We start from the raw sequence: 16,026 nt of genomic DNA, 5'->3' as shown, positions 1-16,026 counted from the left end.
AACTTGAATAGTTCTTTTTTGACCTCCCACTCAGAACTTCAATTACCAATCCCAAAGCTGTGTGGGCCTACACTGCAAACTGCCATTGGTGGCTATACTTACAAAGATGGCTTATCTACCTTAATTCAGATTTTTACCCTATGCTCTCATTTCTCATGAGAATAAGGTATGGCCATGGCTCTGTGGGCAGGATTACTTTCTGCCTTTGCTGACTCCCACCCCCCCCCAACTTCCCACCCCTGCCCTGTTATCCTGGCCATTACTACTAGATTCCCATTTGTACCATCTTAATTCTTCACCTTGCCACTTCAGATCTTAGCCTTTATTCAGCCCTCTATCTCTCCTACTACACACTCAAATAAGGAGTCTATCTCATCCATAAGCGCTGTCCTGTCAGGTGTCCTTAAAGTGAGAGGAAAATAAGGGCATAAGTTTCCCACCTGGAACAGTCATAGGTTGCACTAAGTTAGGGTCTTGTTATATGGCCTGAAGGAGAGGTGTTCAACTCTCCTGAGAAACCCCACACTGTCAGAATTGGGGCAAGAATCCTGGATGATCAAAAATAATCATTCTATTCCCTAATTAACATAGCGATAGCATTTCTTAGGATGCTGGATGGTGTAAAAGTTTATATACTTAAGGAACTTACTTGATGATGCCAAAAAAAAGATCAAAGGGAATAGGAACAGGAAGAATGCAATATAGAAACTATTCTCAGAGCCCATGACTAGCTGGGTTTTCTTTTGTCTCTTTTCTTTCCTTTTTTAAAAAAATCCTACACTGAGATGTGAACTCAGGGCCTCTCACTCACTTGGCTTTTTTGCTCAAGGCTGTCACTCTACCATTTGAGCCAGATCTCCAGTTCCAGCTTTTTGCTGATTATTTGGAGATAAGAGACAGATTTGTCTCCCTGGGCTGGCTCCAAACTATGATTCCCATTTGCTTCTTATTTTTCTCTGGCTTATATTCCTGGACCCCTCATTTCCAACTTGTTCTTTTCTTCAGTGAGCAAATAATGGTGCCTGACATGCAACCTTGTTCTAGATGAAGTTATCATCTAAATTCCTGAGGAGGAAGCAGGCATATAGATGGTCCCTATCCTGGACAAACATCAACTCAACAAACTTCATAATAGCAGTTATAGACAGCAATAATCAGAATTGTCCTTTCCTCTTTTCTAGTCACCCTGCCTCCTTCTCTAGGCAGGAACAGGAGGAGATGTAGCACTCAGATAAAGCTACTCGAAAGGTCAGAATGGAGAGGGCTGGTATGGAAGAGACCATTTTAAATCTAAAATACCCCTGGGACATGGAGAAGCATGGAACTGGTTCCCTGAGTCCCTTCAAGTGACTAAATTGTGAGGAACAGAACATGATGTTCTATTCCTGTGGGGTCAACAGTTAGAATAAGTTGTCAAATAATCTCTTAGATATCATGTCCTTTTCTCTGGACCTAGAGTGATAATTCATTATATATAAAGAGTCAGTTTCTTCCTTTCTCCTCTCTCCCTCTTTCCTTTCCTCCCTCCCTCCTTCCACATGGTATTCCAAATTGAAGGTTAATAAAGCAATGGTCAAAGTAAATCCTATAGTCAAACAAAAAAAACTGAGCCTTCTTCTTCCTTATTCATAATATTGTGCTTATTGCTGGGCGCTGGTGGCTCACGCCTGTAATCCTAGCTACTCAGGAGGCTGAGATCTGAGGACTAAGGTTCAAAGCCAGCCTGGGCAGGAATGTCCATGAGACTCTTATCTCCAATAAACCACTCAGAAAGTCAGAAGTGGAGGGGCTGGGAAGTTGGCTCAGTGGTAGAGTGCTTACCTCGCATGCCTGAGGCCCTGGGTTCGATTCCTCAGCACCACATAAGCAGAAAAAAAAAGCCGGAAGTGGCGCTTTGGTTCAAGTGGTAGAGCGCTAGCCTTGAGCTGAAGAGCTGAGGGACAGCGCCCAGGCCCAGAGTTCAGACCCCACGAGCAGACCCAAAACAACAACAACAACAGAAATTAGAAGTGGTGCTGTGACTCAAGTGGTAGAGTGCTAGCCTTGAGCTGAAGAGCTGAGGGACAGCACCCAGGCCAGAGTTCTAGTCCCACAACCAACAATAAAAAAACAAAAAACATATTGTGCTTGTCTACTCTTTCCTATTCACTGAGATATACTTCCTGTCTGTTGGTTTTAAAGAGTGGTCAGAGGTAACCAAGATAGGTGGTCTAAAAAATCTTTTGTGTACTGGTTCTGGGACTTAAACTCAGGGCCTAGGTGCTATTCCTTAGCTTCTTCTGCTCAAGGCTAACACTCTACCACTTGAACCACAGCTCCACTTCTGGCTTTTTTGGTAGTTTGTTGGAGATAAGAGTCTCATAGACTTTCCTGCCTGGGAAACTGCAATCCTCAGATGTCAGCCTCCTGAATAGCTAGGATTACAAGTGTGAGCCACTGACACCCAGCTTTTTTGTTGTTTTTTTTCCAGACAGGGTCTCTCTATGTACCTCATACTGGGCTGGAATCAAATTCTTGATTCTCCTTTTCATGCTTCCCGAGTACAGAAATTACATATAGCAAAGAGCCCCTGTTTTTCCATTTTTGCCCAGGTAATGCCAATCAATAGGAGGCCACAAGCAATACTCCATTTGAAAGGAGCAGAGAGTACCTCTTTGATACTCTCCATGGTGAGACTGGGGTGTCAGGCTGCTGCAGCCCGAAGGCGGGGATAGCGGGGGATGGACTATGGAGATGAGCTTATTGCACAGAGCTCTACTTGTTATAGATCTTGTCCAGATGGGCCAACTGCACAAATCTGCCCTGTTGGAAGTCTCAAGAACAATGCCCTGGAGATAGCTGCAGTACTGAGCCACAGAGCCTGTCAGGGCATCAGCTGGTGCTGGGAGCCAAAGAAGCCAAAGTACCAACTAACATAATAGCCCAAAGGAGAGTCTACAAAGCTACTCAGAAGCAATGCCAGGTGGAAGGTACCATCCCTCCCAATGGAGCCTCTAAGCTAAGCAGAAAATGGAGATGTACAGTGGCAGAATCAGATGCACATAGCTTTCATTTTCCTTATCCTTCCCACATGTACACAGGGGCTGAGAGAATGTCTCATCTCACAGAGAGCATCTGACACTCAGCAATCCATTTAATCACTGAATTCTTAAACTTAGACCTTGGCAAGCAGGGATATTAGAAGCTCACTTGGAAGTCATGTCTATTTATCATCTTACTTGTGGGTCTCACCTCTCCAGAGACCCACACTACTTTTTCACATCCAAAATGATTCTGAAATTTAAAATAGTATTTTTAAAGAGGGGAACTTCCTACATAAGTGAAGTGTTCTAAGTGTTTTCATTAATTCATTATTAATATTTAATGTCAGTTAAATATTTTATACATATATTTTTTCCAGAGAAAGGACTTTCCTTATTCAGTTATTGTTAAGGCTATCAGCACCTTCATCTTTCCTTCAGCTTGCTCTGCTACTTAGAAAACCAGTGGTTTGTTGTCCTCTTTCCCCCAGTGCACAGCGCGGCTGCTTGCTATCCCAGAATTCGTAAGCAAAGCAAAAAGAGCTTTCTATCTAGAAGAAGGGTAGTGAATAAAATTTGTTCCTTTAGTTTTCTCCCACAAACATTTTTCCCCACCTATCACCAAAGAACAGACATTATTCTATCTAAAAAAGTTAAATTGAGTTAGTTATTTCTCTTTTCACTGTAACAATATCTCAACTTTGTCCAGAAGAGATCACCTCTTGGGAATTTTGATGTGTCCTCACTTGCCTCTCTCTACTCTTTATTCATTATTATCAAATTGGTAGTTATTATTCTTATCTCATCATTCCTGCCTACCAAAATCTTAAATTTGATTTCACTTTGTTAGAATTTTTATCTGCTAAGGCTACTCTGTTAATGAATACAAATAAATCAAACATGGTAACCACCCAGAGAAGCCACAACCTAGCTTCCTAGCCAGGTTGTATTATTGATTGGTTCAATGAAAGAAATATCGAATAAAAATAAACTTTTTGAGGGTAAAGACTGCATCTTTCCTTTATCGATCACACAAAACTAAACCTGGCATAAATCTCATAAAGTCATAGAGTTCACACAAACAGATGTGCTTATCTTTGGAACTATGAGAAACAAAAAGATACCAGCTGGGCACTGGGCACTTGTGTCTCTAATCATAGCTACTAAGAATTGTGGTTCTAAGCCAGCCTTTGTAGAAAAGTCCATGAGATTCATCTCCAAATAACCACCAAAAAGCCAGAAAATGGCAGTGTGGCTCAATTGGAGGAACATCAGACTTAAGCATAAAAGCTAAAAGACAGCCCTGAAATCAAGCCCTGGTACAGGCATCTCCCCCCCCCCCCCCCCCCGCCCCATACACCAAAAATTTGTAAACTGCCACAATGAATTAAGAATGATAATGTTCTAATTAGCAATACCCTTTCATATATGACGACTTGAAGGCAATCACTAGATGAAAACCATCTGCTTCCTCTTGTTCCATACATTGTTTCTGCTGGAGAGGTGGTCACCTCTGGAGAGACAGCATCACATTCTCTGGTACATCACACTTCATATCTAGAGTGATAGCTCATTAATCAATCTTAGGTGAAGAGAATGACATCTGAAGCAATGTACCCTCACAGAGCATTCTCTCCATGGAAAGACAAAGACAGCACGCTGTCATGAAGCCACCTGGAGAAGTCACATGAGAACTCAACTATTACCACCTTTTTTGGAGTAGCTATTTTTTTTCTTTTTTTCCATCAGTTGCCTTCCCTATTCAGCCTTCTACAAATACTATGTGGTACACTACAAAGGAAGTACATGCTTTCACTGTCAATTCCCTAAAGTAAAGGAAAATTCTTACTATCACCTCATTTAGTGAACATTTTGCCTTACAAAACAGGATCTAGAAAAAAAATGTATACACATATTTTCTCTCTTAACAGCTTCCATTCCTGTCGGTATAGTGATAAAGACCAGTGTGTTGGTTTTGAGACCAGACAGAACTCAGGTTTGAATTATAATTCCAGTACTTAGTTGACATAGGTTTCTGGAAAATTTACTCCACCTTCCTCCGCCTCAGTTTCTCTCTCTAAAATACCATCTAAAGGCCAGGAAGGATCCAGCATACAATGACAACGGGGCTTTCAGCAAATTATTGAACTGTTCCAGTTTTCACATGTGTTAATAAAATAATAGTGATACATCCTAAGTTGCTGTGGGAATTAAGTTGTATAGATAAAGTGCTCTACTCAGAACTGGCTCATAGCAAGTACTCTATAAAAGTTAGCTATCACATGAGATGATTACATCATCATAGTTTCTCTTCTACCTCTGTCAAATTTCTAACCTGTGGGCATGATTAGAACTTCAAAATTCCATTTTGTAAGTCACCTTATTGAGCCTACAGTCATGAAAAATGGTCAGGCTAAAATCACCTATCATTTCTGTTTTTAGTCTCTTCGCTAGGATTAGATTCCTCTTTGCTAATATGTTTACAAACTATGTAACCCTGGACAATTGCTTAATCTCTCTGAGCCTCAGTTTTATCCATGAAAGTGAGGAGGCAAGGAGAAAAGAGGAGTAACAAAGAGCAAAGAAGCCTGCCTCATCCAAAATAAAAACTACCTCCATTTGACCTTGTCTCCCTAGCTATTGACCTAGTATCCTTCTTCCAATAACCATCAAGTTTTTAAAAGGAAAGATTAGCCATTTCTACATCCTCATCTCTACTATTTACTCCATAACACACTGTAATCTATCTCCATTCTTCCCCCATTCCCTCCATATTCTTCATACTCTGTGTGCCTGTGTGTATGTGTGTTCACTTGCTCTGCCTGGGGTTGATTTTCAACCTTGATCCTCTAGGTTTCAGCTTCCTATGTAGCTAGGATTAAAGATGTGTGCCACCAGCGCCTGGCTAACAGGATCCCTTCCTAATTGCTATAATAAACAGTACTTTTCCATCTTAAAATTTGTAACTTCATGGCGCTGTAGCTCAAGTGGTAGAGCGCTCGCCTTGAGTTGAAGAGCTGAGGGACAACGCCCAGGCCCAGAGTTCAAGCCCCACGACTGACAAAAAAAAAAAAAAATTTGTAACTTCACAACAGTTTTAACATTCCTTTCTCCTCCTTCTTGCATTCACTCCTTTCTTCCCCTTGCATTCACAAATTTCTTGTCTTATCATTCTATTTCCTATTGGGTTCTTTTTCTCTAAGACTTTGTCTCAGAATTCACTCCTCATTATTGCATGGATACAACTTGGTTGTTCTGAAGCATTTCCATGGCTGAGATACTGCATTCTACTGATTCTCAAGTTACTACCTCCATCTCACTAGTAGTCCAAACTCAACAGGTCTAGAACCAACAACTAATGATCTCCTTCCAACTTTCTCCTCCACCCTATCCACAATCCCTCTGATCTTGATAAGAAGCATTTCCAGGGGTTGGGGAGATGGCTCAGTTGGTAGAACATTAGCCAATGATCAAAAGCATCAGATTCCAAGTTCAAGTCTAGGTCAAACCAAAAAAACAGAAGAACAGATAAGCATTTCCACCTATCCAGTCATCTAAGCCAGTCACCTAGGAGTCATCCTTGACAACTCCATCTTCCTAAGTCCTCAGATAAAACCAATCACCAAGTCTCACTTAGCTTATATAATCACATAAGCATAATGGTTTGTTTTCTGGTAGGGGGATAGTTTACTGTTGCTTTAAAATTCTTAAAAAGGAAAACTGCATCTAGAGGTAAGTCACCTAATAGGCCAAGGGTTTGTTGTGACTAATCACACTATTCCCACATAGAAACAAACAGTTGACTTTTTAAGCAAACTAATGCCTCATGAGACTTCCCATAAAACAACTGGATCAACAGATCATGTCTTAGGATTCTAGACACTGACACAACTGAACTCGAAGGACCTTCCCAGATTATTTAATCTTTTCTCCTTGTCAAACAACATGAGAATATTGAGGGTTTGATGGGGCAAAGCCCATGCCCTTTCCCCCTTCAACTTGGGTGACAATGTGAAAAGTAAGAATAGAAGAGCAAGTGAAAACCTAGAGGATGACATCATTTATTAGCTACAGAGGCTCATTCTGTGACTGGTCTGACTCATAGACTGCAACAGATTCATGTCAAAACTAATTTGCATCACAGGAAATTGTTCCTGTGATGGTCATTCAATCATATTAGATATCCACAGCCCCCATAGAAAGAGGATAGCAGAAGCTGGGTATCGGTGGCTCATACCTGTAATCCTGGCTCTTCAGAAGACTGAGATCTGAGGATCATGGTTCAAAGCCAGCCTGAGCAGGAAAGTCCAGGAGATGATTTTTTTTTTTTTTTGTCAATCATGGGGCTTGAACGCAGGTCCCTGAGCTTTTTTGCTCAAGGCTAATGCTCTACTACTTTGAGCCACAGCACTACTTTGGGTTTTCTGGTAGTTAATTGGAGATAAGAGTCTCAGGGACTTTTCTGCCCCAGCTAGCTTCGAATCATGACCTCAGCCTCCTGAGCAGCTAGGATTACAGGCTTGAGCCACAGCTATCCAACCATGAGAGACTCTTATCTTCAGTTAATCACAAGAAAACCAGAAGTGGTGTGTGGCTTAAAGTGGTAGAGTGACAGCCTTAAGTGAAAAAGCTCAGAGACATTACCCAGGCCCCGAGTTCAAGTCCCACAATGGAACAGAAAAAGGGGTGAGGATAGCAGAACTCTTGGTAATATTATTACATAGGGAAAAGGTCATGCCAAGCCTCACTTCTAGAAATACAAGGTTTTCTTCACCAAAGATTCTTTCTGAATTTATAATTTTCTTGTATTTATATTTCTTTTCACCTTTGGAGTTAACCCTTTTGTCTCATCTCATTAGGATTTCAAATTCTAGGACTATAAACCCTCTTCACCCCAAGCTAATGGAGAAAAGCAATGAATCATGGAAATGAATCTCATTCATTTCTATCTGATACATGCATAATCCAGTTCCCTAATATCCTGGTGGTAGACTCATGTTCAGAGTAAAGGATGCAAGGGAGAGAGAAAAGAATACTAATGGACACATCTTCAAAGTATCATTGATATTATTTCTGATATAATTCTGCAACCAAGAACTATCCAGTTAGGACTATAGTACAAACTACTACGCACATCTTCCCTTAACTTTCCTGGGGTGAGGACTGCAGTGAAGGGGGTATGTGTATTCTGCTTCCCTGACATCTTCATTTGCTATCCTCCTAACCACCCAGGACCTGAATTAAAGATGAACAAAATCCCCTGCAATTAATACATTTATTAAGATGTGAGATTTGGAGTTCTCTAAGTGCCTTTGAAGCTTTCTTGGAGTTATAATCTTATGTCAACTCCCTGAGGGTACAGGAAAGCTCTTCTACTTTTATTGGGAAATCTAACTCCTTTCCCTCTCATTCCTTGAGCTTTTCTAGCCCGGGTTGCTTAAGAGCTGCACCTTGGTGGCCTGTTTCCCTTGGTTAAGATCAGTCTAATAAGGTTAAAGGATAACTACTGCCTGCACCCTTCCAGACATTCTCTCCTCTGCCACTTAGCTTCTATAAGGAAGGGGGATAGTCAAGTATAAATAAGCATCCATACTCGGAGTCTCCCTAAGTCCTCAGCTTTGTTTTATTATGTTTTGTTTTTGTCCATTGTGGGGCTTAAACTCTGGGCCTGGGCACTGCACCTCAGCTCTTCAGCTCAAGGCTGGCACTCTACCACTTAAGCCACATCGGCACTTCTCGTTTCCTGGTTTTCCTACACAGGCTGGCTTCAAACTGCCATCCTCAGATCTCAGCTAGGATTATAGGTGTGAGCCACCAATGCCTGGCAGTCCTCAGTTTTTAAAGAAGGTCTACCTCTAGCTAAGTAATGGAGGTTGAGAAACAGAAGATCACAATTCCAAGCCAGTCCAGGCAGAAAAGTCCATGTGACTCCATCTCAAAAATAACCAGCAAAAGGCAGGGCTTGAAGTGTGACTCAAATGGTAAAGTGCCCACAGAACAAGCAAGGTCCTGAGTTCAAACCCAAGTACCAGCAAAAAAAAGTCTACTCCTGAGACTGAGGTCCTTTGTGGTCTGCAGTAGTTGGAAAAGTCCCCATCACTGATCCCCAGTGTGGCAAAGCCTATCATCAGAAAATTGAAACTATTTGCCACGCATAAATGGCTCACATCTATAATCCCATGCTCAAGAAGCTGATATTTGAGGATCATGGTTCAAAGCCAGCCTTGACAGGGAAGTCCATGAGACTCTCTCTTCCATTTAAATACTAAAAAGCTGGACATGGCACTGTAGCTCAAAGTGGTAGAGTAGGAGCCTTGAGCACAAAAGCTCAGGGACAGTGCCCAGACTCTGAGCTCAAGTCTCAAGATCCATATTTTTTAAAAAAAGAAATTTGAGCCAGGCACTGATGGCTTATGCATATGATCCCTTGCTATTCAGGAGGCTGAGATCTGAGGATCATGATTCAAGGACAGCCTGGGAAGAAAAGTCCATGAGACACTTATCTCCATTTAATCACCAGAAAACCAAAGTGGCACTGTGGCTCAAAGTGGTAGAGTGCTAACCTTAAGTGAAAAAGCTCTGGGACAGTACCCAGGTCCTTCAAACCCCATAACTGACAAAAAATTGAAAGTATCGAGTGAATAGTAAGCATAAGGGTTCATGCAATTGCAAGCACTATCAAAACAGAGAGAAGGTCCCCGATATCTGTTGCTATAAGAACTGTCTGAAACAATGGAGGGGGCAGTAAATGCTAGCTGAATAAATAACTGTACTTATAGAAGAAAATGCATCTGGCCATCCTGTCAAATATGAGCTGTGGGAAGAGCACTAAGGGAGAGAACATGAGTCCACAAGATAATTGGGAGTGAGGCAGGCTACCTGGGTGGTAGAGACAGGAGCATTGTAGCTTAAGGTTAAAAGTAAGCAAGGTTAAAAGTAAGCAAGAGTTCATGGTACACTCTTTGTTCCAGTCACCTCAGCATAACTACTTGTTCATTGTGTGTTCATGGCACAAGGCACGATAATGTGTTAAGTATGTTCTTAAGATTCCTCTATCCTGTACCTTATTCTGCCCTAAGTTATAAGGTTTTGCTTTCCTGTATGTACTTGGCTCCTTGTTTTATATTCCTGATTTTTTTGCATGCAGAATACTAAAAAGAAATTAATTGAAAATGCTTTTCACTAAATTTATCTGGTTCTACGTTTTTCTGGGAAAGTTCTGGTTTTCTTGACCTTGGTGGAGTTGCAAGCAAAAAGATCATTTGTAAATCTTTGGGCTGGATCATTCATTGATATCTCAAAACCTTCCAGAAGTCACCTTCCCCCTGGAACAGTGAAATCTTCAGTTCCTATATGAGGTACATACTCACCATCCCAGGTTCTAACATATGACAGATATATAGTATAAATAAGTAAACATTTGCTGTTTTAAGCTACTAGGATCTTAGAATCGATATTTTAGCAGTACAACCTAAATTATAAAAAAAAAAAAAAAAGTAAGCAAGATCCTATCTCAAAGAACAAGCTGAACATAGTGATACATGTCTGTAATACCAGCTACACAGGAGGTGTAAGTATGAGGAAGGTCCAAGCAAAACCATGAAACTCTATCAGAAATCAATTAAAAGGGGTGGTGGTAGGGGAATGGTATAAGTGGCAGAATGAGCCCTGAGTTTAAATACTCGTACCATCACCACTGCACATAAAAAAATAGATTATAAGGAAGCAAGGGTTTGGGGTAAATTAAAGTTGTATTCTCTAGGTTTTGATTGTTACTTTTTTCTAGAAGTCACTTTTTACTCAAGTGTGGTTATGTTTACTGGTAGAATACTTGTCTAACTTACACAAGGGCCTGGGTTCCATTCCAAACACTGCAAAAAAAAGGCCACTTCTGATTTCTTCCTTCTATAATTGAAAAAATGAGGCAATAGTGGAATTTGAGACACTCTCCCAGTCCTTTTTTGCCCTATTTTTCAGGTAGAGGCTTATATTTCTGCCCAAGGCTAGCTAGCTTCAGACCACAATTCTCCTATCTATAGCCTCTTGTATAGCTGGGATTACAGGTATGTATCACCACATCCAGTTTACAACTTACTGATTGAGATGGGATTTTGATAACTTTTTGCTTGGACTGGCCTTAAACCATGATCCTCCCAATCTCTATCTCCCAAATGGCAAGCTAGGATTACAGACATAGTCACCCACTGTGCCAGGCTGAAAACATCCCCAGATCAACTGAAAGCTTTTAAAAATTTCTCTGTGGGGGCTGGGAAGGTGGCTCAGTGGTAGAGCGCTTGCCTTGCATGCTTGAGGCCCTGGGTTTGATTCCTCAGCACCACATAAGCAGAAAAAAAAAGTCGGAAGTGGTGCTGTGGCTCAAGTGGTAGAGTGCTAGCCTTGAGCTGAAGAGCTGAGGGACAGCGTCCAGGCCCAGAGTTCAGGCCCCACGACCGGACCCTTTGTGCACAAAGGTATTAAGATCAACTCTTTAGGATAACCTTCACCTACCAATATTGTGTCATCTCCTTTGGATTCATTCACAAATATTTACAGAGTACCTACTGCAACATGCCAAGCACTGTACTAAGCACAGAAGATATACAATGAAGTAACCCCTCCTGACCTCAGAGGCCTTACATTATGGCAGGAGAAGAAGACTTGGAAAATAACAAAATGGAGGCAATGTGCAGGCATTATGGAAATACATCAGAGGATGACTGGTACATCTATGGTAGATGTTGGAAAAGAGGATGGTCTAGAAAACTTCCCTAACATCTGTAGAAAAGAGAGAATGAAGAGAAGGGGGAAATGATAGAGGTATTCAAAACGAGAAAGCAATAGGTGCTCTGGGAACGAAAAGCAAAACACCTAACCTGGTACTGCAGATCAAGGCAGCCTCCCTGAAGAAGGGAACCTTACAGGACTTCAAAGCTGTATTAGACATGGTGAGATGATGGGATGTGAAGTGAAGGGTCTCCGACACTTTACTTTCTTTCTCTAGACAAAGCTGTCCTAGCCAAATTGTGGCTAATTTTCTATATCCCTTTTCTAATGATGTTCATCCTATCTTTGTCACTTAGCATTAAAAATCTACTATTTGGTATTATTAACCTCACAAACATACCCAAACTCCTTCTAAGGATATACATTACTTCAGCATCATTCAAAACATTTAGCACAGTGATGGACCTAAGATCCTAACGGTAGGACTGAATAAATGAATGAACCAGACACGAGTGTCTACAAGCCATCTTTAGAAATTACCTATTGTCAGTGAAGCTGACGTAAGGAAAGGGGTCTACTTTCCCTAAAATATTTGCACTACTCTTATCCAAAGAACTAAGATCTAAAATTGCAGCTCCTTTGCAACAGTCACTGCTCTCACCCCCCTGCAATTCTTCCTCTCTCCCCACCCCATCTTCTATTGTTTCTTCTGTCTCCTGGTTGTCAGCCAGAATGAGAAAATGGTCTAGCTGTCCTCAGAGACTTACGCCAGCCTGGACTGCTCTGCAGTGCCATGAAGGGCCAGGACTTTTGTTTACAGCTGGGAGCCTGGTGAGTCGGTGAACACAGCTGACAGCCCCACTCTGGACCAAATATCAATCTTCCTCTGTCCTCTTAGCCAAGTTTCACAGACCTCTATTGAAAACTGGCTGTACTCGCCTAGATCCCACTGATGTCCCACCCACAACTCTAGCCTGGGAACAGTTGGGTGAATCTCAGCTTTGTACCTTTTAGGAACTGCTCTTGCTCTCTTCTCTGTTCTCAATTTCAAATCGTTTAATCTCAACCTCAGGGCCTTGAAAGAACATATCCTCTGAGGTCTCCTTTCTCTAAACAGTGCCCGGCAACATGGGTCTGCTCACTCCTGGTAGTTTACAAATACCCTTATTTGCTTTGCTTAGTGAAATGGTGAAAAACTACAACAAACAGAACAAAACTGCACAGTTTAAATGTGAAGTTCCTGGAACTTGATTTTCCAAGCTGAGTGACCAGGTCACATGTCTTTACATGTGTACATGTGTGCATGCATGCACACACATGATCTTTGTTTTCAGATAGCTTTCTTGTGCTTTTAAAAGCTGACAATGTGATGGGTCATGGTACCTTCTAAGAATAGTGAAGATTCCTGTCATATATCCTGCTCCCTGGTCTCCTCCTTTCTTAACAGCTTTGCCCCTGCAGCTTAGTGGGAGCACAGAGTCCCTTTCCTAGCTGTCTCTTGCCCCAGATTCCTTCTGCCTGTGCTTCTTTGTCTGCTAGCTAATACTGTCTACACCAATTAGCTGAGTTCTCTGAGGTTTTTAACCTCACTCCACTTTTAAATGCCTGAGAGTATAAGATACTTCTCTCATTAACAATGGTTCATTACAGCAATGCTTCTGATGGGGTCTGGCGGAAGGGACTGTAGACAGATTTCCCTTCTAGGGGGCCTTATCAGAACATCTGGTGAGGAGGTTTTTTGTTTTTTTTTCTAAACCACCACTTCCAAGATTTTTACATGGCCCATCTCTATTAAAGGGAATGTGGTTAACCAAATCTGTTGGTTAATAAGTACTCTTCTGATAAGAAATCTACACGTTCTCTTCTTCAGGGCTAATAATGCACTTTTAAAATAGGTTTTCTATAGAAGTGTCATAATGAAACCACCTCATACATCTAATTTACTGTAATAAAATATTTTATTATGGAAACATTCATAAATACACAATAGTAAAGAAAATAATATGATGAACTGTTATGTACTCAGCATTCAATAATTTACATGCAGCACTTTTCAGTACTACTGGCTTGTCTTTTTTGGGTGTGCACACCATTCCTGGGACTTGAACTCAGAGCCTGGGTACTGTCCCTGAGCTTATTTTGCTCAAGGCTACTGCTCAACCACTGAACCACAGCTCCACTTTTGGCTTTTTCTGAGTACAGTGATCCCTCACCAATGGGAGTTATGTTCTAGAGACCCTGACAACAGTGAAAATCCATGAAGTAGCAGTGTTGTATAGTTATCCCTTATTATATTGCAGTTCACTTACTGCTACTTCACCTATCGTGGGAATCTCTGGAATGTATCTCCTGCCACAAGTGAGGGATCACTATTTACGGGGTTTTGTTTTGTTGTTTTTGTTGGTTGTGGGGCTTGAACTCTGGGCCTAGGCGCTGTCCCTCAGCCTCTTCAGCTCAAGGCTAGCACTCTACCACTTGAGCCACAGTGCCACTTCCGGTTTTCTGGTGGTTTATTGGAGATAAGAGTCTTACAGACTTCCCTGCCTGGGCTAGCTTTGAACCACGATCCTCAGATCTCAGCATCCTGAGTAGCTAGGATTATAGGTGTGAGCCAGTGGCACCCGGCCACAATATATGGTTTTTAAAAGTTGTTGTTGTCGGTTGGGGGCTTGAACTCAGGGCCTGGGTTAAATATTTTTTTAACCCTGTGATACAATGAAGCTGCAGTCAGTGGGAGAGGGACGATTGTAGTTTATTAGAGATTTTCCTGCCTGGGCCGGCTTCAAAGCACAATCCTCAGATCTCAGCCTCCTGAGTAGCTAGGATTACAAGCATGTGCCACCAGGACCCAGCTATGGCTCTTTATTAATGTGACAACTGATATATTTAAAGGCTATAATGTTTATCATTTCCAGTGCTATGGAAACTAAGTAGAGATTATAAGCAAAAACAAATTAAACTCTGGAAAAATGGCTCAAAGCAACTCTGAAGCAAAACTTGGAATGCAGGTATCAGTGAACACTGGTCGAAATCAGCCCTAACCTTTGTTAGTTGATATATAACATGGATGATATTTTGTGATCACTGCAAATAAAGTGTGTTGTTCACAAGGCCACAAATTTTGGTAAACTGCATGTTCAACTATTACTTCAGAAGGGAAAATGTGCAAGTCTGGTATTCCAAAGTCATCCAAGGACTTCACTGTGAGGTTACAGTTCTCAGTGGTTTTGGTCATTTGAAAAAACTTCTTTCAGTCAAATGATTGGATCAGTAAGGGTTGGGGTTAATTATAGGAGAAGAAAATAGATACCTTATAAGGATGAATCTTAGCTGGGTGCTGGTAGCTCACGCCTGTAATCCTAACTACTCAGGAGGCTGAGATCTCAGGATCACAGGCCAAAGCCAGCCAGGGCAGGAAAGTTCATGAGACTTTTATCTCTAATAAACTACTCTGAAAAAGTTGGACGTAGCTCTGTGGCTCAAGTAGTAGAGCACTAGCCTGTAGCACAAAGAGGCTTGGGGACAGTGCCCAGGCTCTGAGTTCAAGCCCGAGGACTGGCCAAAAAAAGGATAAAGCTTTCTCATGGCTATTTCCAATTTTTGTAATCTGCCAGTCATAAGCTAGCAAAGTAAATTGATGTAGATGAATCTTTCAACCAGTTTCATGAAATTCTTATGGAATGAGGTGGGCATACACAGAAAAAAATCCTCAATCTAGAACTATCATTTTACTTAGTTTTGAAATATTATGTTTTGTTTTTCTAATTTTTACACTAAGCAAGCATTTCTTTTAAGAAATATCTAATATTTCAAAATATAGAACTATATATAAAGAGAATAAAAAAACCAAAATGAAAGCTGTTGTCAATAGATAGGGCAGGGGAAGAGAAAGAAACAGGTTATTCTGAGCAAAATATAATATATATATAATATATGTATCTCTGACATATCATAGTGAAACCTCTTGGTACAACTAATACACATATAAATGAATGACAGGAAAGTAAAACAGGATCTGATGGGGGAGTAGGGAAGAAGGCTAAAGAAGTGAATCAATGAGGATGAAAATGGTTGAAATCATTCATTTGCATGTATGAAAATAGAACTGTAAAGCCTGTTTGAAGAACTTGCCTCTCCCCTCTTGGCCTTATCATTTTATGTATCTAAAGATGGAATATGAAGGATTGACTCCCCACCCTATTGTCCCAGGCCCATATAGACTCCAGGCAAAATCCCAGGTTATGTGTGAAGTGCAGGCAGGGCAATCCACCTAAGCCCAGCT

At 41.2% G+C, this 16,026-nt stretch overlaps 1 protein-coding gene across 1 annotated transcript in view; it reads right to left on the bottom strand.

The window, feature by feature from the left end:
• Positions 1-16,026, bottom strand: part of Plp1 (proteolipid protein 1) — a 114,983-nt gene that overhangs the window by 93,605 nt on the left and 5,352 nt on the right. The gene's annotated exons all lie outside the window — the stretch shown is intronic.

Source organism: Dipodomys spectabilis, unplaced genomic scaffold (genome assembly GCF_019054845.1).
Source record: "Dipodomys spectabilis isolate Male_0828 unplaced genomic scaffold, ASM1905484v1 ptg000113l, whole genome shotgun sequence".
Classification (NCBI taxonomy): domain Eukaryota; kingdom Metazoa; phylum Chordata; class Mammalia; order Rodentia; family Heteromyidae; genus Dipodomys; species Dipodomys spectabilis.
This window is presented reverse-complemented; position numbering and strand designations above follow the sequence as displayed.